Here is a 27563-nt window from a genome sequence, read left to right as displayed (position 1 = left end):
TTTCTTTCATGATTTACTGTATTGAAAGGGAGGCACTTTTTAGCGTGATAACGGCCAAATAAAATATTTGGTTTGGAGAATATGGAGTCTCACGTCTGCCCCGGTGAGTTCTGTTTGACTGTTCAATTGTGGGGAGTAGGCAAGTAGTGTCTCGTTTCCGCGCATGCGCGGCAGACCTCACTGGTCGGAGAGTCCGTGGTGCTGTCTCATGTTATGCGCATGCGCAGGGCACATCAGACTACATGCGCAGGGCACATCAGACTACACTATAAGGAGAGTCGTTGGTCTGTGTCTCATGTTCTGCGCGTGCGCAGTGAACGGCGGGCGTCATGGTTGAAGAGTCGGTGGTCAGTGTCTCATGTTCTGCGCGTGCGCAGTGAACGGCGGACGTCATGGTTGAAGAGTCGGTGGTCGGTGTCTCATGTTCTGCGCATGCGCGGTGCGGCGCAGGGATCCAGCGCCTCCTCCTCTCGGTGCATCCATGGTTTCCAGGCGCTCCTGGTTCTGGCATCACCGGGGACAGAAGCGTCCAGGGGCTGGGAGGAAGGATCCAGAAGGAGCCGAGGCGGTGAGTGCGGCCCGGGGGTGGGGGTATGTTCCTGGGACAGGCCTGACAGCTCAACACACTTTGCTACATGCCGTTTTACCATTTATTATTTTTAATTAAAATTAAATAAATTTAAATTTAAATCACAAATTGTGACCTACCTCATTAATCTTCATGAGCTAGGTCATTTGCGACCACCGAGGTATCGCAGAAAGTGTTCAACACACATGCCGTTTTGCGATTTCCTAATTCCGAATCGTAAGGATTCCTAATTAGGGAATCACAAAATGGTTACTTAATACATCTGGCCCATAGGATGTATCTGGTAGTGCATTTTGGAGCTCACTGTTGGCGATAAAGCAGACAGCAGATTTGCCATTGAAATGGGCACCAAGTATGCACAGACATATTTAGTTTTATTAATAAAACTTAATAGCACACAAATGAGAAAATCTGATTTTAGTGAGTATTTATAATTTGCACATTACCAAGTTAGTGTCTCGATTTGTTTCGAGCCGATTAAAATGTCCGTTTTCATCACTAATCAGAATGACAAATATTGTGCTTCATTTTTGCTTTCCGAACTGCAGATCTAATTCTAAAATATAGGTGCCATTCTATTACAGGTAATAAAAATTGACATCCTAAACCTTTCTCTAAACATTACTGTACCTGAGCAAGATTATTGCATAATTAACTTAAAAAACTTCTTTCACTTTGCAGTTATAGAAAGAAAAATAAATACCATTCCCCATGTTAAAGGAATAAGCAGGAATTTGTCAGAATATATAGCATGACCCTTGACCTCCGTCTGTAAAGCACAGCAAATGTGGTGAGATAAATACAAAATGTAGATGCATCTTTATTTATGGCTCTTTTGCGACCCAACAGATATCAGCTGGCGACCCACATTTTGGATATCACTGGTTTAGTGGGTCATCCACTCGAGGCTGGTCTCTCTGATATTGTTTAATGAAGAACACCCATGACGGGTTTCCATGTCAATCCCTGGATCGCTGATGTGAGTGTAAGATCCTAGCAGTCTGTAGACATTGGGGAGATCCAGCTGATTCCAAAGACACTGTTAAATGGAAGCCCAGTGGAAGCGGCACCCACTTAACAAGCAGAGTAAATGTCTTTTGTCTTCCTTGGCTCAGCCTTGGTATCCCGGTCAAGTAATAGGGTCTAGGGGCCAACGGGTATATAAGACCAACACAACAGTCCATACATTGAGGCAATACCTTCTAGGCTGTAAAACAGCTTTCATCCTGTTTTAAAAACATACAGGTAGAAAATAAATCATTTGAGAAATACGTTAAAGAAGTTCAACCGTCTTGCAAATATGAACTTCAATAGGTCAGATTCAATGATCGATTAGCAGAATAGGATAAAAGGGGAGCATTTTTAAGCTAAAAATGTATTTCTAATGCTATGGAATCAAAGCTCACTATTTTAAGAACCATTTATTTCAGTTGAGTGTGGTCAATAAAAAACCTGTACACTCACTGAACAAAACATCACTTTTACCAACTATTAAGATAAAACACACAAGACTTTTTTAACCCCTTCACTGCTGTGCAAATTCCGCTACGGTGCTGGGGAATTAATGAGTGGGCGTCCTCCGCACACACCCACTGTGCCGTCGGAGGGCCGGGGGCCGGCCGGCGCACCCAACGGGTTAAAGTACTCAATTAAAAAGAGGAAAAATAAAGGGATGAGGTTATGTGTGTGCCAAGGTATGAAATTCGCAAAATAATGCACTAAAGTTGTTAAAAGCACATTAAACCTGAAAAGCTTTACTTACTTCAGCAAATATATGGCAGCGTCTCGGGGCCCGCTGTCTGGGAAGTCTAAAGATGGGGGCGGGACCCTGTTGAGTGGCATGTGCAGAGACTTTGCTTGTTCTTCTGCAACAGTGTCAGACTGGACTCAAGTCCATCCTAATAAATGCTCAAGTTAGATTTTCTAGGCGCCGCCCCAGCCTTCAAAAATGCGCACAAAAGGCAAATAAAAGCCCAAAAACAGGCACCCACCAATTGAGTATTTTCTTGCACCAGTGGGAAAAATATCGCCCACTTGTGTGGGAAATAGCTAATTCTGGCAACACTGCCGGTGCTGAGCACCCGATGCTCCTCGTGCCCGGATATATTGTGGATTGAGCGTCAGGAAGACCATCGCAAGACCCTCACGCTTCAGAGTACAGTCGCTCCCAGAATGCCCTTCACATGACATCATATGCTGGTCAATGACACTACATTTAAGGATAAGAAATTGTTCTTTTTCTCTCTGTGCTTCATTGCGGTTCGGATGAAGCGACAATTTACAACCTAAGGAGGGAACACACCTAAGGTATTTTATTTCTTTTGGGCAGTATTGGTATTCCACAAGGAACTGGTTACGTTCTAGGAGCTGCAAAATCCAGACAATTCTTAGCTTGTCAATGGAATAATTTTTTTTTGTTTTGTTCAGGATTCATTCCATTGATTTAAAGTTACAATGTATGCACAAACATGTTCCCTGACACTGCTCAACCGTTCTTGGTATCTCCCGGTGAACCCCTGATGAAATGGCCCCAGTGTAAAGCTTATTTCCTTAATTACATATCTACAACTGAGGATCATTCTGAGGAGAATTTTCACCTAGAAGAAAAACGAAGATTTTATTACGCACGTTAGGGCCGTAAGAACAAAGAATTTATGATCAGATTTAAAAACAAGGTCTGTGGACGACAATTGTGTGTGTGCTCTACAAGATTTACACAGCTCCTTCAAACCATCTGTGTGTATTTTAGTACACATCCCTTTTTTTTCCAAAGGCATCAGGGTGCTCAGGAATCTTTAGATGACTTTGTAGCAGATTTAAAAAGATTGGCAATTCCCTTAAAATTCTGAAAGTTTCAAGATGAGTTGATAAGGGATCCAATTTTCATGCACGCTAACGAATCCAACGTACAAGAACGTTTGTGAGCCAATCAATCAATCAATCATTTGTAAAGCGCACTACATACCCGTGAGGGTCTCAAGGCACTGGGGGGAGGGGGGTGCGCTACTGATCGAGCAGCCAGGTCTTGAGTATCCTCCTGAAGGTCAGCAGGTCTTGGGTCTGTCGTAGGCTCAGTGGGAGGGTGTTCCATGTCTTGGCGGCGACGTGGGAGAAGGATCTCCCACAGGTGTTTGTTCTTCGGATGCGCGGGACGGTGGCGAGTGAGAAGTCGGCGTAGCGTAGCTGGCGGTTGGGGATGTAGAAGGAGAGCCGTCTGTTGAGGTACGCTGGGCTGGTCTTGTGGAGTGCCTTGTGTGCGTGGGTGAGGAGCTTGAAGGATATCCTCTTGTTGGTGAAACCACCTTGAAGGAAGCTATTGAGATTGCTAAAAAGCAGAGCTATCTAAACGATGTGCCAAAGCAGCACTGAAGAGTACAATGAAAGAGGATTCCGTATGCACTGTTAAGTCACCTTTTGTTTCCTTTAATGATCTCAAGAAAAATACAAGGAAATCTACAGGGAATAGAGAATAAATGGGAGGAGAAAATGTCATCTACTAAGTTGTGTTATAGATGTGTGAGTAAAGACCATCTAGCGTACTTTAACCCCTTGCATGCGGGGCTGATTCCCCTGCTGTGCTGGGGGGAGGGGAAGCGCGCACTGCGCCCCCGTGCTCATGACGAGCTCAGCTCGTCATGAGCCACGGTGGTCGTGTGCTCATGACGAGCTGAGTTCGTCATGACCACACCCGCTCCTGTAGAACGCTCGCACAGCAGGGGAATTAGCCCAGCGTGCGAGCTGAGCTCGTCATGAGCGTCGATGAGGTTAAACATTGTGTGAAATTATTTCTCGGATGTCAGATTTTGTTTATTGATAAATATTTAGACTTTATTGGTCCTTCGCCCACTGCCAGCACATATTTTGTCGATCGGGTGTCTTGCCCTACGACTTCATCAGGGCTAAAGCAAAAACAAAATCCTCTATTTTACATAGGTCAAACATATGTTCTCAGCGTGAAAAGATAATCACTCTGTGATATAATATGCATTCTCCTTATGTCCGGATCAGAATTGAAGCATAGTGGAAACCCAAGCACCAGTGAAATTCAGAGATTAGTAAGCAGGAAATGGTCTACACATACATGGACCCTCAGTCCATAAATTATCTAGAAGAACATGAGACTGTAACACTCCGCAATCAGTTCCCTCGGGGTCAGTTCGCTGCACAATAGATGCCACCTCTCGATAGCCTCGATTCTGATTGCTATCACTGCACTGAAGTTTAAGGAGATGAGGCGAGGGAAGGAGGGGAAGGGAACAGCAGGCAAGGAGACCTGCATTAATAAAAACTTATAACAAAACATGATTATTTATATACATATATTCCCTGTGACCTTGCGTTTACCTGTAACAAAAGCAATCTGTACTTCAAGGGACCAGGATAGACAATGTATTGATTCTGTTTTTTGCATCCATATGCTTCTTTAGCATTTATGCCGTAATAGAAAATGAGTATTAATATATACTCCCGCACTCATTACCACCATATTCCTGATATGAGGAGCATACAAATACCCACTCCACTTAGTATGATTCTGTGACTCCCAGGGGAAAAAACAACTTCAAGGACTCTATGAAGCCCCTGTTAACCGCTTCCGTGCGGCGCCGATTCCGCCCCTGTGCTGGACATTCCAGAACAGGGTGCGGTCGTGACGGAACCATTCCGTCATCAGCACAGCTCAGCCGTGACTGATGACGGAATGGTTCCGTCACAAGCATCGAAGGGGTTAAGAAATGGCAAATAATAGAAACCAAAATGAATATCACCAAAAATTTTTGCATATTCCACTCATAGCACTCCATGTGATATAAATATTTTGTGAGATGTAGATAGCGTTATTGTGAATCATAATCCACTGTTTTGCTTCATGAAATTGTCCCCACTGTTTAGGTCGAGCCTAGCGTTGCAGCGCATGCGCTGCTCGCTGTGCGAGGCATGCAGTATTCAGAATAGTGTGGAAGCTTCATGGAAGGATTTTTTCTTGAGGCGTCTGCAGGTGCGCCTGGCAAGTTGGAGTTCGGTTGTGAACCAGGTGGCCTTCAGGGGGCGTTGTTTGGCAGGGGGGCACATCTGGAGATCCATCGGTGAAGTTCTTTGGCTGCGGAGTTGACGTCGGTCATGGTGGTGGTGATGGGGGGGGTCTAGGAGGAGGGTGGTGTTCAGGTGTACCTCTGTGATTTTGCTCCAGTTAATTCGAGGTGGGCGGGGGTGTGGTTTAATGGACTCAGTGGTGGTTGGTCCAGGGGGCTGGGTGGTGTGGCTGAAGTGAACGTTTGACCCTTCTGCGAAGATGGGGTTGAGGGTGTGTCCAGCTCTGTGCGTGACAGTGTTGACAAGCTGCTTCAGTCTGAGGTTGGAGAGATAGTCGAGGAGGGTGGTAGAGTCTGGGTTGCTGCGGTTGTTGAAGTGGAAGTCCTGAGAACTGAGGTCCTGGACTCTTCTATGGACTTTGCTGGTTTCTTTAACCTCTAGCGCTTGGGAGCGCTCTACCTTCATTTATAGCGCTGGGAGCACTGTATTCCTGTCCTAGCGCTTGGGAGCGCTGGTTCTCGACCTGTAGCGCTTGGGAGCGCTCTATTCCCCCTATAGCGCTGGGAGCGCTGTATTTCCGTCCTAGCGCCTGGGAGCGCTGTTTATCCAAGCCGGTGCCCACCCGGCATTTGCCCTGTTTCACGTAGGTTTTATAACCCCAGCGAGTGCCTACCTCGCTATTGTCCCTTCCTTCTCGAGGGAGCCTGGCCCTCGTCATTTCCTTCGTGTTCGCCGGCCCGGGACCCCTCCGTGAAGCCCTCCTCCGGGCCGCGCTGAGATTGGCTGCCGGCCCGGGCTTGATTGGCCGGCGGCCCGAGGAGTTGGAGAGGAGGCTGGCGAGAGAGACGAGAAGGCAGGGGCGGCGGGAGCCGACTCCGCGCCCCCTGCTCCCCTCAGGAAGATGGCCGCTTCCCCCCCGGGGCTCCCAGGAGCGAGAGGGAGCCCCGGAGAGCGAGGAGAGACCGGCGCGTCAGACCGGTGAGTGCAGCGAAGGGGAGGGGGCGTCGGGGCACATTGCCGGTGCCCGCCCCTCCCCTCCAGAGATCCTTCGGTTGTGTTGCCGAGGCCCGTGGGGCCCCCAGTGATGCCGGGTGCCCCGAGGGGGGACCCCGCCTGCCCACATCTTGTCTCTCGAGCCCCGAGAGGCTCTACTAGTGGTCACTTCATTGCCAGAGCCCGAGAGGCTCCACCGATGCCCTTGTCCTTCCGAGCCGGCGAGGCTCGTCCCCCACATCATTAATCTCGAGCCCTGAGAGGCTCCACCTGGGGACATTGTCCGAGCCTGCAGGGCTCAGCCCCAACACCTTTGTCCTTGAGCCCGAGAAGGCTCCAACGTGGCCGGTTGTTTCTCGAGCCCAGGGAGGCTCCCCCATTTGGCGCGCATTCCTCCCGGGCCTGCGAGGCTCCACCCCTGCCCCTTTGTTCCGAGCCTGCGAGGCTCCAACGGGTTGCCCTCATCAGCTACAGCTGCCCAGCACTTCGTGGGCAGCTGCCACATGTAGGTTTGTCCCTGGCTACCTGCAGCCTGTCCTGACAGTGAGACATTGGGGGGTCCTAGCCCCAGAACGGCCAGCTGACCTGTTGAAAATTATTGGTGAATGTTTATGTGATCCCTGAGAGTATTCTGTGTTGCACCTCTTAACGTGATCCTGATGTGTTATGTGCCTTGTCATTCCTTCCCTCCTAAGTATCCTAGGTCTCACGTATGTGGCTTCTGGTTAGAGGGAGTTCTACTGCTAGTTCTATTAAGCTCCGGGTTGTCATGTGTTCTAATGCTAGCTCCGGGTTGTCATGTGTTCTAGTACTAGTTCGAGGAAGCTCCCAGATGTGATGGGTCCTAGATGCCAGTTCCATCATGTGCATAGTCCTAGCAGTGGTCCCCCGACCCTGCCCTGTATATACTCCCTTGTAAACCCTGCCCGTGCCCCTGGCACCTTGTAAATTGTGTATTTATCCCTAAGTATGTCTTTCAATACAAAGTCTATTTTTCATATATATCTTGTGTGGAGTTCCTTTTGTGGGGGGCCCGGGAGGTTGTTGCTGGGGGTGCGTGCGCAAATGCTTTACACATGACCTCCGAGATAGGCCTGGCTGCTCGTGCCAAGCTACCAAGGGGGTGAGCAGGGGTTGTCTTGACGGGTGACTTCCATACCCTAACTGGAAATGGTGATTTCTGCCTTGCCTTGGCGCAAGCCTTGGCCAGCCAGGGATCCCATTTCTAACAGTAATCTTGGTTTTTTTTCCCACTTAAACTTGTGCTCTCTGGTGTGTCCGTTCACAATTGCGGTCCTTCTCCGTTTTTAAAATAGACCTTTCCAGTTTTGGAGTCTGGCATAGTCCTTACTCCGCAGGTTCAGAAGTTTACTTTGATTTCAGATGGCTTGCCCTCCTCGGTATTAGATAGATGGAGTTGCATTAACATGCCACCTAACCAACTCGATTAGGTTTCTTAAGCCGGTCCACCACTGCCCTCTACTGTTTTGTTGAGGAATTGAAGTATCCCGTTTCTTTGCAGTAGACTCTTCCTTTTCATAATATTTTAGTCAATTTAAAATGTAATATAAACGTATATCCTATTTACGATATACATGCACAGTAATTCCGATGAATTAATCACTAGGCAAAAAGAACACTCGGTCTCAATAACAAACTATCCCAATATCTCACACTTACTAAATAACTCACTCTATCTCACTCACTAGATATATAACTCATCAACTCACTCTCACTAATTAACTTTCTCACCCACTATCACTAACTGTCCCACTCGGTCAAATTCTCTAACTCGAACACTCTCTATCACTTTACTCTTGTGACTGACCTTTCAAAATCTCAGTGGCTATCTTTTTTCCCCTTTTTAGGGCTCGACCTCTGCCAATGCGCCTGCCAACCCACCATACAGCTCCACCGATGCACCCACCACACAGCTCCGCCAATGCACCCACCACACAGCTCCGCCGAGGCACCCACCCCACAGCTCCACCGATGCACCCACCACACAGCTCCACCGATGCTCCAACTAAGCTCCACCAATGCACCCACCACACAGCTCCACCAATGCACCCACTAAGCTCTACCGATGCTCCCACCACACATCTTCACCAATGCACCCACCACACAGCTCCACCGATGCACCCACCACAAGGCTCCACCAATGCATCCACCACACAGCTCCACCGATGCACCCACCACACAGCTCCACCTACACAGCTCCACCGATGCACCCACCACACAGCTCCACCGATGCACCCACCACACAGCTCCACCGAGGAACCCACCACACAGCTCCACCGAGGCACCCACCACACAGCTCCACCGATGCACTCACCACACAGCTCCACCGATGCAGCAACCACACAGCTCCACCAATGCAGCCACCACAAAGCTCTACCGACACAGCTCCACCGATGCACCCACCACACAGCTCCACCGATGCACCCACCACACAGCTCCACCGAGGCACCCACCATACAGCTCCACCGATGCACCCACCACACAGCTCCACCAATGCAGCCACCACACAGCTCCACCGACACAGCTCCACCGATGCACCCACCACACAGCTCCACCGATGCACCCACCACACAGCTCCACCGAGGCACCCACCATACAGATCCACCGATGCACCCACCACACAGTTCCACCGATGCACCCACCACACAGCTCCACAAATGCACCCACCACACAGCTCCACAGATGCACCCACCACACAGCTCCACAGATGCACCCACCACACAGCTCCACAGATGCACCCACCACCCAGCTCCACCGATGCACCCACCACCCAGCTCCACTGATGCACCCACCACACAGCCCCACCGACACAGCTCCACCGATGCACCCACCACCCAGCTCCACTGATGCAACCACCACACAGCTCCACCGACACAGCTCCACCAATGCACCCACCACACAGCTCCACTGATGCACCCACCACAGAGCTCCACCGATGCACCCACCACAGAGCATCACCGATGCACCCACCACAGAGCTCCACCTATGCCCCCACCACAGAGCTCCACCGATGCACCCACCACAGAGCTCCACAGATGCCCCCACCACACAGCTCCACCAATGCACCCACCACACAGCTCCACCGAGGCACCCACCACACAGCTCCACCGAGGCACCCACCACACAGCTCCACCGAGGCACCTACCACACAGCTCCACCGATGCACCCACCACACAGCTCCACCTATGCACCCACCACACAGCTCCACCAAAGCACCCACCACACAGCTCAACAGATGAACCCACCACACAGCTCCACAGAGGCACCCACCACACAGCTCCACAGATGCACCCACCACATAGCTCCACTGAAGCACCCACCACACAGCTCCACTGATACACCCACCACGCAGCTTTACCGATACACCCACCACACAGCTCCACCGAGGCACCCACCACACAGCTCTACCGATGCACCCACCACACAGCTCCACCGATGCACCCACCACACAGCTCAACCGATGCACCCACCACACAGCTCTACCGATGCACCCACCACACAGCTCCACCAACACAGCTCCACCGATGATCCCACCAGACAGCTCCACTGATGCACCCACCACACAGCTCCACCGATGCACCCATCACACAGCTCCACCGATGCTCCAACTAAGCTCCACCAATGCACCCACCACTCAGCTCCACCAATGCACCCACTAAGCTCCACGGATGCACCCACCACACAGCTCCACCAATGCACCCACCACACAGCTCCACCAATGCACCCACCACACAGCTCCACCGATGCACCCACCACACAGCTCCACCTACACAGCTCCACCGATGCACCCACCACACAGCTCCACTGATGCACCCACCACACAGCTCCACCGAGGCACCCACCACACTGCTCCACCGATGCAGCCACCACACAGCTCCACCGACACAGCTCTACCGATGCACCCACCACCCAGCTCCACCGATGCACCCACCACACAGCTCCACCGACACAGCTCCACCGATCCACCCACCACACAGCTCCACCAATGCACCCACCATACAGCTCCACCAAGGCACCCACCACAGAGCTCCACCGATGCACCCACCACACAGCTCCACCGAGGCACCCACCACACATCTCTACCGATGCACCCACCACACAGCTCCACCGATGCACCCACCACACAGCTCCACCGATGCACCCACCACACAGCTCCGCCGAGGCACCCACAACACAGCTCCACAGATGCACCCACCACACAGCTCCACCGATGCACCCACCACACAGCTCTGCCGATGCACCCACCACACAGCTCCGCCGAGGCACCCACCACACAGCTCTACCGATGCCCCCACCACACAGCTCCACCGATGCTCCAACTAAGCTCCACCAATGCACCCACCACACAGCTCCACCAATGCCCCCACTAAGCTCCACCGATGCACACACCACTCAGCGCAACCACAGCACCACTCAGCGCAACCACAGCATCACTCAGCACCACCACAGCATCACTCAGCGCAACCACAGCATCACTCAACGCAACCACTGCATCACTGGTTCAAATATGTTCTTTCAATGTTTCAAGCTGTTTTCAAGCTTTCACGCTTTGGTACAAATCACAAAAAGATGTTAATATTTCACTTCTGTTCTTGGATTTTCGTCACAATAAAAAACACTGAACATAATCTTCACAAAAGTTATTTACAAAAGTTTAAGCTATTGCCATTACAAATTAAATAAATTATTTAAGTATTAATTATTTAAAAAAATTAAAAGCCATTGTTATTTGTAATATCAATACATCTAAGTCACGTAAATACAAAACATGTTGCATTACAAAAAGTTATAACTATTTGCATTGTAAATGACAAAGCTATTAATTTAGCTATTTTAAAAAACAACACATAAATAAAACAAATTCATTTATAAGACCAATAGCTCAAACTTTCCTAATGCGAGCCCTATTGCATTTCCAATGCTTGTTAGTATTCTGCTGCTGTATTATTTTGTTTCCACTGTTGTATTCCTTTTCTTTGTATTCTGTGCTTCTGCCTGTTTCTCGCTCTGTAGCCCTCCAGCACGCCAGCCTTCCTCTCCCCTTCCTGCCGCTGTGTCCCTTGGGGCCCCGCTCGCCCATTCTTCCTGCTCCCTCCTCCCAGCTGCTCTTCCCTCCCACCTCCCCTTCTTATGGCGGCCTCTGCGCTGTGAAAAGAGTGCGACCCTTGACCCTGATCCAGGCAGGTCGCTCCCCACGCTGCACAGCTCTACCTGCCCATGTCCCTGCTCCCTGATCTCGCTGCTGCCGCAGGTTCATGGTCCTCCTCCACCCGCAGGCTCCCTCCTGCGCCTCATCCCTGGTGGCCCAGGGGTGAGCCGTAAGTATCTGTGTGCTCACTCTGTTCCTTTTTGCCTGTTATTTGTCTGCTGTTGTATTACTTTTTGCGGTATTGTTACCCACTGTTGTATTACCTTTTTAGGTCTCGCCTTTTCCATTCCTGCGGAATGGAAAATGGAGAGAATTCTAGTGGTCAAAATACTCGTGAAACCAAGGGTTTTTCGGTGCGGTTTTCTTCGAGTTCACGTGAAATCACGTGACCACAAGCAGGCGCATTTCCCCACCTCAAAGCCATCAGCGTCCCTCCCACAGGCTTACCCAGCGTGCGCTGGCTTCCCTTCTTCCTCCCCCTAATTGCTTGTTTCCACGGCCGCGCTACATCAAAGGGCTCGGCTCCCCGCCCCCTGCTTCACGGACGCTTCTCAGGCCATCTGTTTTTCTCCTCTGAGCAGGCTCGCTCCCCGCCCCCTGCTTCACGGACGGACTTGTTTAAATATATGATGCTTAATGCTCGTATCTTCCTTCTGCCCTCCCTTTCATACCACTTCTCTATTTAACTCACCTCCATTTGCCTCATGTCCGGTGAGCAGGGAATTCCGTGTGTTTTTAAAATATGTCTTACTTTATCTCGGTTCTATCTCCATTATTTCCGCCTTCCTACCCCCACTCGTATCTTCCCTCTGCCCTCACTTTCATACCACCGCTCTATTTAACTCTCCTCCATTTGCCTCACGGTCTCCCGCTCTCTACATCTCCCTCCCTTGCCAGTTTGTTCTGTTATGCTCTGTCCTTTCATCTCGCTATTTTCCCTAATATATTGCATTTATCTTTCTTTTGTCACCTTTACATTGTTTTCTCAGTCTTTTTTTATTTCTCTCTCTATCTCTCCTCTTGTTCTGTTTCTCCGTCTGTGAGCTTCTGCTTTGTTTCCTCTGTTTTCTCCCTCGTCTTTCTTCTATTTCTCTCGCTATCTCCATCTCTCGCCTTATATCCCTTCCTCCTCCTCTCACCCTTTCTCTCTTTCTTTGTCTCATCCCCCACCTCTTTCACTATGCCCACGCCTCGCTCTCTCCCGCACTTACAGTTCCCAGACAAACCTGACTGACTGTCCGCCTCCAAGAGCCCAGGAACCCTCAGGTTCTCGAGAGCTTAGGGGCCAGCTGTAGTTATTTTTTGCAAAGTCTATGCTGAGAATCTGATTGCAGTTTATGGCCCCTGCTAACATTCCAACATAACACTTGGGAGAACGAAAAAGTAATTATCAACTGCAGATGTAACTTACTAATGCGAAAAATCTGCCTTACCAATGGACTATCTGCAGTACTTTGTTAATCTAGGAGTAATTAAAATGCACAGAACAACTGAAAACTCGCTCCTTTAAAGGTTATTCTCATTTTCACAGTATTTAGTTAAAAAAACAAGCATTGGCATAGCCAATAGGTCTCGCCTTTGGGACCTTATAAGTGTTTAGCCAAGCACAAGTTGATGTTGTTGCACCAAGGATATTGTGCTGCATAACTAAACACTTATAAGGTCCCAAAAGCGAGACCTATTGGCTATGCCAATGCTTGTTATATTCTGCTGCTGTATTATTTTGTGCCCACTGTTGTATTCCTTTTCTTTGTATTCTGTGCTTCTGCCCCAGTTTTTCGCTCTGTAGCTCTCCAGCATTTCAGCCTTCCTCTCCCCTTCCCGCCGATGCGTCCCCTGCTTCTCCCTCCCACCTCTCCTTCTAATGGCGACCGTACCGAAAGCACGCCAAATGCAAACCTGCCTGCACTCGTCCGGGCCTGGACCGCACCCAGCGCCAGACCACCTGGCCACCCCGAGCGCCACTACAACGCCAGCACCCTCCACGCACTCAACACCGGCCGATTATACACCTCCTTCTTGGCCACTCCAAAGCGCACCCAAGGATCCTTCTCCTGCCTGAACTGCAGCTTCACCAGCCTCCAAGACGCCACCACCGCAGATGCATACTACTCAACACGCGCTCTGCACGGAAGCACGCCATCAAACTCTGGGACCTACCCGACTCATCCTCTCCGGACGACACCTTCCTGACGGAGACCTGGATGAACCCCTCCCCTGCACCTGACATCGCCATAGCCATCCCAGACGGCTGCAAGATCACCCGCAGGGACCGTACCAACAGAGCAGGAGGAGGAATCACCATAATCCACAGGAACACCCTCAGAATCTCGACCAGCACCGACAACACTCTCAGCGCAGCCGAACACCAGCACTTCCAGATCCACATCGACCTCAATACCACCCTCAGAGGAACCCTCGTCTACAGACCCCCCAGCCACAGTGCAGCGACTCCATCCCTGACTTCGTCAGCACGCACACCCTTGCATCCACGGACTACATCTGCCTCGGAGACCTGAACTTCCACCTCAACAGGAACTCTACCACCCTGGTCGACAACCTCGAACTCAAACAGCTAGTCACGACTCCCACCCACTCTGCCGGCCACATGCTCAACAGCATCTTCTCCGCCAGCAACTATGTCACCTTCAACCACACCAGAAAACTCCACTGGACTGACCACCGCTGCATCCACTTCACCTTCAAGAAACCCACCATGCACCACCGCACACAACGGACCCCCCGTTGGATCTGGAGCAAAAGTCACTAAAGACCAGCTAATCGCCACCTTTGCCCGAAACCCACCAACTGACACCACCGACACCAATACTGACACCGGCAACCTCAGGCAATGGATTGACGACTGTGCCAACACTCTCACCCCGATCAAGAAACCCTCAAAAAGATGCACCAACAGAAAAGCCATCTGGTTCACCGCCGACCTCCAGGCATCTAAGCAGACCTGTGGAAGGCTCGAGATGAAGTGGCACCACGAACAGACACCGGACATCAATGCAGCCCAAAAGAGCGCCATCCGCAGACACCACCAACTCATCCGAACTGCCAAAAGGACTTCCTTCAAGGAACGCTTTACAACAACCCACACAACAGCAAAGAGCTCTTCAACATCATGAAGGAACTCTCCAACTCCAACTCCAACAACATCCTGACAACATCCTGCCATCGCAAGACCTATGCGACTCCCTAGCCACCTTCTTCCACTGTAAGATCGCAGACATCCACAACAGCTTCAACAACCAGGCCCCCCAACAGCCACCGACACCTCAGACTCACCGCCCCCCAGCCACACCAACCAACTGCTCTCCTGTACCCATGTCAACGACGACAACACCATCAAAATCATGAACACCATCCACTCCGGCTTGCCATCATAAACAATTCCTTTGAGATCGCCACTTTCCCGGAGAGCTGGAAGCAGACCGAGATCAACGCCCTACTCAAGAAATCCAACGCGAACCCTAAGGACCTCAAATATTACCGGCCCATCTCCCTACTCCCGTTCCCGACGAAAGTCATCGTGAAGATTGTCAACAGGCAACTGACCCTCTTCCTCGAGGAGAACAACATCCTGGACCCATCCCAATCCGGATTCCGCAGCAACCACAGCATCGAAACTGCCTTCATCGCCGCCACCAATGACATCAGGTACCTGCTGGACAACGGAGAAACCGCGGCACTAATCCTCCTGGACATTTTGGCCGACATCAACACCGTCTGCCACCACACCCTATGCACACGCCTCCACAACGCAGGGATACACGACAAAGCCCTGGACTGTACCACCCCCTCCCTCACTGGCAGAACCCAGAGTGTCCGCCTCCCTCTGTTCCGATCTAAAGCCACCAAGTTCATCTGCGCCTGATGGCCTGCCACATTGGGAGCTTCATCGAATCCCACTGACCATGCACGCAATCTGGGGTCCATCCTGGACTCATCGCTGTCAATGACCCAGCAAGTCAACGCCGTATCCTCCTCCTGCTTCAACACCCTCGCATGCTCCGCAAGATCTACAAATGGATGCCCACCAGAAGGACAGTCACTCAGGCCCTTGTCACCAGCAGGCAGGACTACGCCAACGCTCTCTACGCAGGAACCTCGGCCAAACTCCAGAAATGACTACAACACATACAGAATGCCTCTGCACGCCTCAGCCTCGACATCCCCCGCCACAGCCACATCACATCTCACCTGAGAGACCTGCACTGGCTCCTCGTCAACAAGAGGATCACCTTCAAGCTTCTCACCCACTCATACAAGGCACTCCACAGCACCGGACCAGCGTACCTCAGCAGACGACTCAGCTTCTGCAGATGAAAGACCACAAAAGGTTTCTGTTGACTCGTTTAGATTTGGGATCTTATTTAGGCTGTTGAGTTTTCCTGTAACAAATGATTGGACAAATGGAATTAGTAAATGCCCCTGCGATGACTTGTCCACCCAATCGGATATTCATATTTTATTCTTTTGTAAATTTGATTATTACCAAGGGAAAGGTGGATTATGCCCATATTAAGATATATGAATTTAAGACAATGCCGTCCTGCCTTACTTGCGATCCAGTAACTTGATATTATATTTTTGGTGGCATCTGTCTCTACTTTCCTAAAAAATGTTTTTTACTTACGGAAGGCTATAATTATTATTTTTTTTTTATTAATATTGAGCCTATGTTATAAATTTGTTATGTTATTAATTGTGTTGATTGTATAATGCTGCGATTTTATGAACTTTTATGGTTATTTATGTAATATAATCAAATAAAGTCTTTGAAATGAAATGAAATGACTCTGCTTCTACACCCCGAACCGCCAACTTCGCTCCGCTGACCTCGCCCTCGCCACCGTCCCTGTGTGGGTGAAATACCACCTCCGTCCTCAGACCCCATCCACTGAGTGAGAGACCCCTGTGTGGGCGAAATACCCCCTCCTTCCTCAGACCCCATCCTCTGAGTGAGAGACCCCTGTGTGGGCGAAATACCCCCTCTATCCTCAGACCTCTTCCGCTGAGTCAGAGACCCCTGTGTGGGTAAAATACCCTCTCCGTCCTCAGACCACATCCACTGAGTGAGAGACCCCTGTGTGGTTGAAATACCCCCTCCTTCCTCGGACCCCATCCACTGAGAGAGAGACCCCTGTGTGGGTGAAATACCCCCTCCTTCCTCAGACCCCATTCTCTGAGTGAGAGACCCCTGTGTGGGCGAAATACCCCCTCTATCCTCAGACCTCTTCCGCTGAGTCAGAGACCCCTGTGTGGGTGAAATACCCTCTCCGTCCTCAGACCCCATCCACTGAGTCAGAGACCCCTGTGTGGGTGAAATACCCTCTCCGTCCTCAGACCCCATCCACTGAGTGAGAGACCCCTGTGTGGTTGAAATACCCCCTCCTTCCTCAGACCCCCATCTACTGAGAGAGAGACCCCAATGTGGGTGAAATACCCCCTCCGTCCTCAGACCCCATCCACTGAGTGAGAGACCCCTGTGTGGGTGAAACACCCCCCCATCAGACCCCATCCACTGAGTGAGAGACCCCTGTGTGGGTGAAATACCCCCTCCATCAGACCCCATCCACTGAGTGAGAGACCCCTGTGTGGGTGAAATACCCCCTCCATCAGACCCCATCCACTGAGTGAGAGACCACCGTGTGGGTGAAATACCCTCTCCATCAGACCCATCCACTGAGTGAGAGACCCCTGTTTGGGTGAAATACCCCCTGCATCAGACCCCATCCACTGAGTGAGAGACCCCTGTGTGGTTGAAATACCCCCTCCTTCCTCAGACCCCATCCACTGAGTGAGAGACCCCTGTGTGGGTGAAATACCCCCTCCGTCTTCAGACAACATCCACTGAGTGATAGACCCCGGTGTGGGTGAAATACCCCCTCCATCAGACCCCATCCACTGAGTGAAAGACCCCTGTGTGGTTGAAATACCCCCTCCGTCCTCAGACCCCATCCACTGAGTGAGAGACCCCTGTGTGGGTGAAATACCCCCTCCGTCCATCAGACCCCCTCCAGTGAGTGAGAGACCCCTGTGTGGGTGAAATACCCCCTCCGTCCTCAGACCCCATCCACTGAGTCAGAGACCCCTGTGTGGGTGAAATACCCTCTCCGTCCTCAGACCCCATCCACTGAGTGAGAGACCCCTGTGTGGGTGAAATACCCCCTCCATCAGACCCCATCCACTGAGTGAGAGACCCCTGTGTGGGTGAAATACCCTCTCCGTCCTCAGACCCCATCCACTGAGTCAGAGACCCCTGTGTGAGTGAAATACCCCCTCCATCAGACCCCATCCAATGACTGAGAGACCCCTGTGTGAGTGAAATACCCCCTCCGTCAGACCCCATCCACTGAGTGAGAGACCCCTGTGTGAGTGAAATACCCCCTCCATCAGACCCCATCCACTGAGTGAGAGACCCTTGTATGAGTGAAATACCCCCTCCATCAGACCCCATCCACTGAGTCAGAGACCCCTGTGTGGGTGAAATACCCCCTCCATCAGACCCCATCCACTGAGTGAGAGACCCCTGTGTGTGCGAAATACCCCCTCCATCAGACCACATCCACTGAGAGAGAGACCCCTGTGTGGGTGAAATACCCCCTCCGTCCTCAGACCCCATCCACTGAGTGAGAGACCCCTGTGTGGGTGAAATACCCCCTCCGTCCTCAGACCCCATCCACTGAGTCAGAGACCCCTGTGTGGGTGAAATACCCCCTCCGTCCTCAGACCCCATCCACTGAGTCAGAGACCCCTGTGTGGGTGAAATACCCCCTGCATCAGACCCCATCCACTGAGTGAGAGACCCCTGTGTGGGTGAAATACCCCCTGCATCAGACCCCATCCACTGAGTGAGAGACCCCTGTGTGGGTGAAATACCCCCTCCGTCCTCAGACCCCATCCACTGAGTCAGAGACCCCTGTGTGGGTGAAATACCCCCTGCATCAGACCCCATCCACTGAGTGAGAGACCCCTGTGTGGGTGAAATACCCCCTCCGTCCTCAGACCCCATCCACTGAGTCAGAGACCCCTGTGTGGGTGAAACACCCCCTGCATCAGACCCCATCCACTGAGTGAGAGACCCCTGTGTGGGTGAAATACCCCCTCCATCAGACCCCATCCACTGAGTGAGAGACCCCTGTGTGGGTGAAATACCCCCTCCGTCCTCAGACCCCATCCACTGAGTGAGAGACCCCTGTGTGGGTGAAATACCCCCTGCATCAGACCCCATCCACTGAGTGAGAGACCCCTGTGTGGGTGAAATACCCCCTGCATCAGACCCCATCCACTGAGTGAGAGACCCCTGTGTGGGTGAAATACCCCCTCCATCAGACCCCATCCACTGAGTGAGAGACCCCTGTGTGGGTGAAATACCCCCTCCGTCCTCAGACCCCTGCCACTGAGTGAGAGACTCCTGTGTCGGTGAAATACCCCCTCCATCAGAACCCATCCACTGAGTCAGAGACCCCTGTGTGAGTGAAATACCCCCTCCATCAGACCCCATCCACTGACTGAGAGACCCCTGTGTGAGTGAAATACCCCCTCCATCAGACCCCATCCACTGAGTGAGAGACCCCTGTGTGGTTGAAATACCCCCTCCTTCCTCAGACCCCATCCACTGAGTGAGAGACCCCTGTGTGGGTGAAATACCCCCTCCGTCTTCAGACAACATCCACTGAGTGATAGACCCCGGTGTGGGTGAAATACCCCCTCCATCAGACCCCATCCACTGAGTGAAAGACCCCTGTGTGGTTGAAATACCCCCTCCGTCCTCAGACCCCATCCACTGAGTGAGAGACCCCTGTGTGGGTGAAATACCCCCTCCGTCCATCAGACCCCCTCCAGTGAGTGAGAGACCCCTGTGTGGGTGAAATACCCCCTCCGTCCTCAGACCCCATCCACTGAGTCAGAGACCCCTGTGTGGGTGAAATACCCTCTCCGTCCTCAGACCCCATCCACTGAGTGAGAGACCCCTGTGTGGGTGAAATACCCCCTCCATCAGACCCCATCCACTGAGTGAGAGACCCCTGTGTGGGTGAAATACCCTCTCCGTCCTCAGACCCCATCCACTGAGTCAGAGACCCCTGTGTGAGTGAAATACCCCCTCCATCAGACCCCATCCAATGACTGAGAGACCCCTGTGTGAGTGAAATACCCCCTCCGTCAGACCCCATCCACTGAGTGAGAGACCCCTGTGTGAGTGAAATACCCCCTCCATCAGACCCCATCCACTGAGTGAGAGACCCTTGTATGAGTGAAATACCCCCTCCATCAGACCCCATCCACTGAGTCAGAGACCCCTGTGTGGGTGAAATACCCCCTCCATCAGACCCCATCCACTGAGTGAGAGACCCCTGTGTGGGTGAAATACCCCCTCCATCAGACCCCATCCACTGAGTGAGAGACCCCTGTGTGGGCGAAATACCCCCTCCATCAGACCACATCCACTGAGAGAGAGACCCCTGTGTGGGTGAAATACCCCCTCCGTCCTCAGACCCCATCCACTGAGTGAGAGACCCCTGTGTGGGTGAAATACCCCCTCCGTCCTCAGACCCCATCCACTGAGTCAGAGACCCCTGTGTGGGTGAAATACCCCCTCCGTCCTCAGACCCCATCCACTGAGTCAGAGACCCCTGTGTGGGTGAAATACCCCCTGCATCAGACCCCATCCACTGAGTGAGAGACCCCTGTGTGGGTGAAATACCCCCTCCGTCCTCAGACCCCATCCACTGAGTCAGAGACCCCTGTGTGGGTGAAATACCCCCTGCATCAGACCCCATCCACTGAGTCAGAGACCCCTGTGTGGGTGAAACACCCCCCCCATCAGACCCCCTCCACTGCGAGAGAGACCCCTGTGTGGGTGAAATACCACCTGCATCAGACCCCATCCACTGAGCGAGAGACCCCTGTGGGTGAAATACCCCCTCCATCAGACCCATCCACTGAGAGAGAGACCCCTGTGTGGGTGAAATACCCCCTCCATCAGACCCCATCCACTGAGTGAGAGACCCCTGTGTGGGTGAAATACCCCCTCCGTCCTCAGACCCCATCCACTGAGTGAGAGACCCCTGTGTGGGTGAAATACCCCCTCCGTCCTCAGACCCCATCCACTGAGTGAGAGACCACCGTGTGGGTGAAATACCCTCTCCATCAGACCCCATCCACTGAGTCAGAGACCCCTGTGTGGGTGAAATACCCCCTGCATCAGACCCCATCCACTGAGTGAGAGACCCCTGTGTGGGTGAAATACCCCCTGCATCAGACCCCATCCACTGAGTGAGAGACCCCTGTGTGGGTGAAATACCCCCTCCGTCCTCAGACCCCATCCACTGAGTCAGAGACCCCTGTGTGGGTGAAATACCCCCTGCATCAGACCCCATCCACTGAGTGAGAGACCCCTGTGTGGGTGAAATACCCCCTCCATCAGACCCCATCCACTGAGTGAGAGACCCCTGTGTGGGTGAAATACCCCCTCCGTCCTCAGACCCCATCCACTGAGTCAGAGACCCCTGTGTGGGTGAAATACCCCCTCCATCAGACCCGATCCACTGAGTGAGAGACCCCTGTGTGGGTGAAATACCCTCTCCGTCCTCAGACCCCATCCACTGAGTGAGAGACCCCTGTGTGGGTGAAATACCCCCTCCGTCCTCAGACCCCATCCACTGAGTGAGAGACTCCTGTGTCGGTGAAATACCCCCTCCATCAGAACCCATCCACTGAGTCAGAGACCCCTGTGTGAGTGAAATACCCCCTCCATCAGACCCCATCCACTGACTGAGAGACCCCTGTGTGAGTGAAATACCCCCTCCATCAGACCCCATCCACTGAGAGAGACCGCTGTGTGGGTGAAATACCCCTCCGTCCCCAGACCCCGTCCACTGAGTGAGAGACCCCTGTGTGGGTGAAATACCCCCTCCGTCCTCAGACCCCATCCACTGAGTGAGAGACCCCTGTGTGGGTGAAACACCCCCTCCATCAGACCCCATCCACTGAGTCAGAGACCCCTGTGAGGGTGAAATACCCCCTCCGTCCACAGACCCCATCCACTGAGTGAGAGACCCCTGTGTGGATGAAATACCCCCTCCATCAGACCCCATCCACTGAGTCAGAGACCCCTGTGAGGGTGAAATACCCCCTCCGTCCTCAGACCCATCCACTGAGTGAGAGACCCCTGTGTGGGCGAAATACCCCTCTATCCTCAGACCCCATCCACTGAGTGAGAGACCCCTGTGTGGGTGAAATACCCCCTCCATCAGACCCCATCCACTGAGTAAGAGACCCCTGTGTGGGTAAAATACCCCCTCCATCCTCAGGCCCCATCCACTGAGTGAGAGACCCCTGTGTGGGTGAAATACCCTCTGCATCAGACCCCATCCACTGAGAGAGAGACCCCTGTGTGGGTGAAATACCCTCTCTGTCCTCAGACCCCATCCACTGAGTGAGAGACCCCTGTGTGGGTGAAATACCCCCTCCATCCTCAGGCCCCATCCACTGAGTGAGAGACCCCTGTGTGGGTGAAATACCCCCTCCATCAGACCCCATCCACTGAGTGAGAGACCCCTGTGTGGGTGAAATACCCCCTCCGTCCTCAGACCCCATCCACTGAGTGAGAGACCCCTGTGTGGGTGAAATACCCCCTCCATCAGACCCCATCCACTGAGTGAGAGACCCATGTGTGGGTGAAATACCCCCTCCGTCCTCAGACCTCTTCCGCTGAGTGAGAGACCCCTGTGTGGGTGAAATACCCCCTCCGTCCTCGTAACCCATCCGCTGAGTGAGAGATCCCTGTGTGGGTGAAATAACCCCTCCGTCCTCAGACCCCAGCCACTGAGTGAGAGACCCCTGTGTGGGTGAAATACCCCCTCCATCAGACCCCATCCACTGAGTCAGAGACCCCTGTGTGGGTGAAATACCCCCTCCGTCCTCGTAACCCATCCGCTGAGTGAGAGATCCCTGTGTGGGTGAAATACCCCCTCTGTCATCAGACCCCATCCACTGAGTGAGAGACCCCTGGGTGGGTGAAATACCCCTCTATCCTCAGACCCCATCCACTGAGCGAGAGACCCCTGTGGGTGAAATACCCCCTCCATCAGACCCATCCACTGAGTGAGAGACCCCTGTGTGGGTGAAATACCCCCTGCATCAGACCCCATCCACTGAGAGAGAGACCCCTGTGTGGGTGAAATACCCTCTCTGTCCTCAGACCCCATCCACTGAGTGAGAGACCCCTGTGTGGGTGAAATACCCCCTCCATCCTCAGACCCCCTCCACTGAGTGAGAGACCCCTGTGTGGGCGAAATACCCCTCCATCAGACCCATCCACTGAGTGAGAGACCCCTGTGTGGGTGAAATACCCCCTCCATCAGACCCCATCCACTGAGTGAGAGACCCCTGTGTGGTTGAAATACCCTCTCCGTCCTCAGACTCCCTCCACTGAGTGAGAGACCCCTGTGTGGGCGAAATACCCTCTCTGTCCTCAGACCCCATCCACTGAGTGAGAGACCCCTGTGTGGGTGAAATACCCCCTCCATCAGACCCCATCCACTGAGAGACCCCTGTGTGGGCGAAATACCCCCTCCCCCCTCAGACCCCATCCACTGAGTCAGAGACCCCTGTGTGGGTGAAATACCCCCTCCATCAGACCCCATCCACTGAGTGAGAGACCCCTGAGTGGGTGAAATACCCCCTCCACCAGACCCCATCCACTGAGTGAGAGACCCCTGTGTGGGTGAAATACCCTCTCCATCCTCAGACCCCATCCACTGAGTCAGAGACCCCTGTGTGGGTGAAATACCCCCTCCATCAGACCCAATCCACTGAGTGAGAGACCCCTGTGTGGGTGAAATACCCCCTCCGTCAGACCCCATCCACTGAGAGAGAGACCCCTGTGTGGGTGAAATACCCCCTCCGTCAGACCCCATCCCTGAGTGAAAGACCCCTGTGTGGGTGAAATACCCCCTCCGTCCTCAGACTCCCTCCACTGAGTGAGAGACCCCTGTGTGGGTGAAATACCCCCTCCGTCCTCAGACCCCCTCCACTGAGTGAGAGACCCCTGTGTGGGTGAAATACCCCCTCCGTCCTCAGACCCCCTCCACTGAGTGATAGACCCCTGTGTGGGTGAAATACCCCCTCCGTCAGACCCCATCCACTGAGTGAGAGACCCCTGTGTGAGTAAAATACCCCCTCCATCCTCAGGCCCCATCCACTGAGTGAGAGACCCCTGTGTGGGTGAAATACCCTCTGCATCAGACCCCATCCACTGAGAGAGAGACCCCTGTGTGGGTGAAATACCCTCTCTGTCCTCAGACCCCATCCACTGAGTGAGAGACCCCTGTGTGGGTGAAATACCCCCTCCATCCTCAGGCCCCATCCACTGAGTGAGAGACCCCTGTGTGGGTGAAATACCCCCTCCATCAGACCCCATCCACTGAGTGAGAGACCCCTGTGTGGGTGAAATACCCCCTCCATCAGACCCCATCCACTGAGTGAGAGACCCCTGTGTGGGTGAAATACCCCCTCCGTCTTCAGACCCCCTCCACTGAGAGAGAGACCCCTGTGTGGGTGAAATACCCCCTGCATCAGACCCCATCCACTGAGTGAGAGACCCTTGTGTGAGTGAAATACCCCCTCCACCAGACCCCATCCACTGAGTGAGAGACCCCTGTGTGGGTGAAATACCCTCTCCATCCTCAGACCCCATCCACTGAGTCAGAGACCCCTGTGTGGGTGAAATACCCCCTCCATCAGACCCAATCCACTGAGTGAGAGACCCCTGTGTGGGTGAAATACCCCCTCCGTCTTCAGACCCCATCCACTGAGTCAGAGACCCCTGTGTGGGTGAAATACCCCCTCCATCAGACCCCATCCGCTGAGTGGGAGACCCCTGTGTGGGTGAAATACCCCCTCCATCAGACCCCATCCACTGAGTGAGAGACCCCTGTGTGGGTGAAATACCCCCTCCGTCTTCAGACCCCCTCCACTGAGAGAGAGACCCCTGTGTGGGTGAAATACCCCCTGCATCAGACCCCATCCACTGAGTGAGAGACCCCTGTGTGGGTGAAATACCCCCTCCATCAGACCCCATCCACTGAGTCAGAGACCCCTGTGTGGGTGAAATACCCCCTCCACCAGACCCCATCCACTGAGTGAGAGACCCCTGTGTGGTTGAAATACCCTCTCCATCCTCAGACCCCATCCACTGAGTCAGAGACCCCTGTGTGGGTGAAATACCCCCTCCATCAGACCCAATCCACTGAGTGAGAGACCCCTGTGTGGGTGAAATACCCCCTCCGTCCTCAGACCCCATCCACTGAGTCAGAGACCCCTGTGTGGGTGAAATACCCCCTCCATCAGACCCAATCCACTGAGTGAGAGACCCCTGTGTGGGTGAAATACCCCCTCCGTCTTCAGACCCCATCCACTGAGTCAGAGACCCCTGTGTGGGTGAAATACCCCCTCCATCAGACCCCATCCGCTGAGTGGGAGACCCCTGTGTGGGTGAAATACCCCCTCCATCAGACCCCATCCACTGAGTGAGAGACCCCTGTGTGGGTGAAATACCCCCTCCGTCTTCAGACCCCATCCTGACCTTTGACCAATCCGAGAAAAAAAAAGGTGTTTTTTTCCCTGGGCCCCTCCCCCAAAACGAAAACACATTGACCTGAAGCCTAAGTGTATTCTGAGTCATAAGAAGTTTATTAGATGAAAAAATATTGTACGGGCACTTTTTTGCACAAAAAGTCACTTTTTGGCACTTTTTTGAGACAAATAAAATAGTTCGCAGATTTTTTTTAAATCGACCGAATTAAAAAAAAATGCTCTTGTTGCATGGCTTTGGACATAAGGCCGCATAAACAAAAGGAATTTTTCAAATATCTGTTTTTCTCACTTTTTTATTGCTGTTTGAAATTTCTGACTTGACTTTTTGCATCATTGGTGATGCATGTGTTTAACATTGAGCTTTGGAAAAATGAAAAAAAATAGACTTTGGGGATTGTTTACTAGGGCAAGTGATACATCAAATTAAGACTCATATTAAACTGAACCTCACCCCTGAACCCCTTCGCAAAGGTTAACTGGATATCTTTCAGGTGCTTATTTGCATATTTGGTTGTTAAAATGGAACTAATGAGGTGAAATCTTTGCCCAGACAGTACCATGTGTACAAATTACAGAAATAATTAATAATACTGTGAAAAGTCTTGCATAATTTATCTTTTCTCGTTGCATAATTTAGTAAACCCTTCTGCATAGTTTAGTAATCTACTGCCACATAATTCCAGTGACCCTGATTATTATTCTGTGGGGAAGTGCGTAAAGAAGGTCCACAGCTGTTGAAATATTGCACCACCAAAGGGAAAGAAAACACTGCTGTTGAAGTGTATATGTGGGTTTGTTTGTCTAAGCAAGGAGTGCTTAATTTGTGGTGGTGGTGGAAAAAATTGGGCTGGCTTGTTTTAGGTGTATAAATTCCTTTTTGGCAATTGCTGTATGTTGTGTGATCCTCAGCACATCCTGTGGCCATCTCGACCTGCCCACTGCGGTCACACTCTGGTGTCAAGAGCTGCTTCGGCTTATGCCTAGTTCCCATGGCTACATCCAGTTTCCTGGCGCGTCCGGCTTCCTTGGGCCCACCAGCTCAGCACATGATGCTGGCATCCCACAATCCTCTGAGGAGCTTGTCTTAAGTCTTAGAAGCCAAGGTGTCTTCTACACTTTACCTGGACTCTACATGTCCTGAGTTTTTTTTAGAATGCTTTATCTTGCACCATTCATTTAACACACAGAAGCATGCAGGCTCTCTTCTGGTTGGCGGCTCAAACATTTGTTGTACGTTTTACAAGGAGTTCTGTGTCAACAGCACATTTTAAAATAAAGAGTCTCTTAAATTGTGCCCACCAGTCCTAAATTCTATAATTTGTGTCAAAAATCAAGCACCACAAGTTTACCATTTTGATAATGACTTTCATGGGAGCGCCCTGGGGGAACGGGCAGAGAACCACTTTTTAAAACATTTTTTTTAGAGTATTATATAGCGCGAACTAGACCCGAGACATCGGGTATCAGAGCGATTTACATAAGCACTAGTTTCGTAACAGATGGACACATTCATTTTTAGTTAGGCACGGGTAGATATTGGGGCACATGCGTCATTGGTTTTTGCATTCGCAAACGGTGCGAATCGCAAAATTTGGCCGTTTGCGAATGCAAATCCAATTTTTGCGATGCATCAAGCCGGATAAGACGGAGCTTGTCCTCACGGGTGGCCCCTCTAATCCTTGGTCCCCAACTCACTGGCCCCTTTCCTTCGGTCCCCCCCCCTTACCGGTTTCCTCTGTTCGTACTTTGGGCATCACGGTCAGCAATGACCTCACCATGCATGCCCAAGTTAGTTCCGTTGTATCCTCTTGTTTCCTATCCCTCCGTCTTATCCGGAAAGTATCCCGGTATTTCTCCATGGATGCCCTTAAATCCATAGTCATGGCACTCATCACCTCCCGCCATGACTATGGGAATGGCCTCTACGTGGGCATACCCACCTTCGAAATGCGACGGTTACAGGCCATTCAAAACCAGGCAGCCCCTCTTATTTTCCACCTTCCCAAATTCTCCCACATCACCCCTGTACTTAAGTCTCTCCATTGGCTCCCTGTGCACTTTAGATCTTTCTTTAAGTTCGCCTGCTTAGCTTTTCGGGCTTATACTCACTCCGCCCCCCTTTTTATTGTTTCTTTGATCACTCCCTACACTCCTGCTCGCACTCTCCGC

General features: G+C 52.0%; 1 protein-coding gene across 1 annotated transcript in view; it reads left to right on the top strand.

The window, feature by feature from the left end:
• The first annotated feature begins 481 nt into the window (after positions 1 to 481).
• The window catches only part of LOC144807713 (uncharacterized), a 107936-nt gene continuing 80854 nt past the window's right edge, over positions 482 to 27563 (top strand). The window contains exon 1 of the mRNA XM_078673370.1: positions 482 to 568. The gene's annotated coding sequence lies outside the window, so the exon portion shown is untranslated. The remainder of the gene's footprint in view (positions 569 to 27563) is intronic.

The sequence above is a fragment of the Lissotriton helveticus genome, chromosome 1_2 (assembly GCF_964261635.1).
Source record: "Lissotriton helveticus chromosome 1_2, aLisHel1.1, whole genome shotgun sequence".
NCBI classification, from domain to species: Eukaryota; Metazoa; Chordata; class Amphibia; order Caudata; family Salamandridae; genus Lissotriton; species Lissotriton helveticus.
Note: the sequence above shows the minus strand (reverse complement) of the source record. Positions and strands in the feature narration are given on the sequence as shown.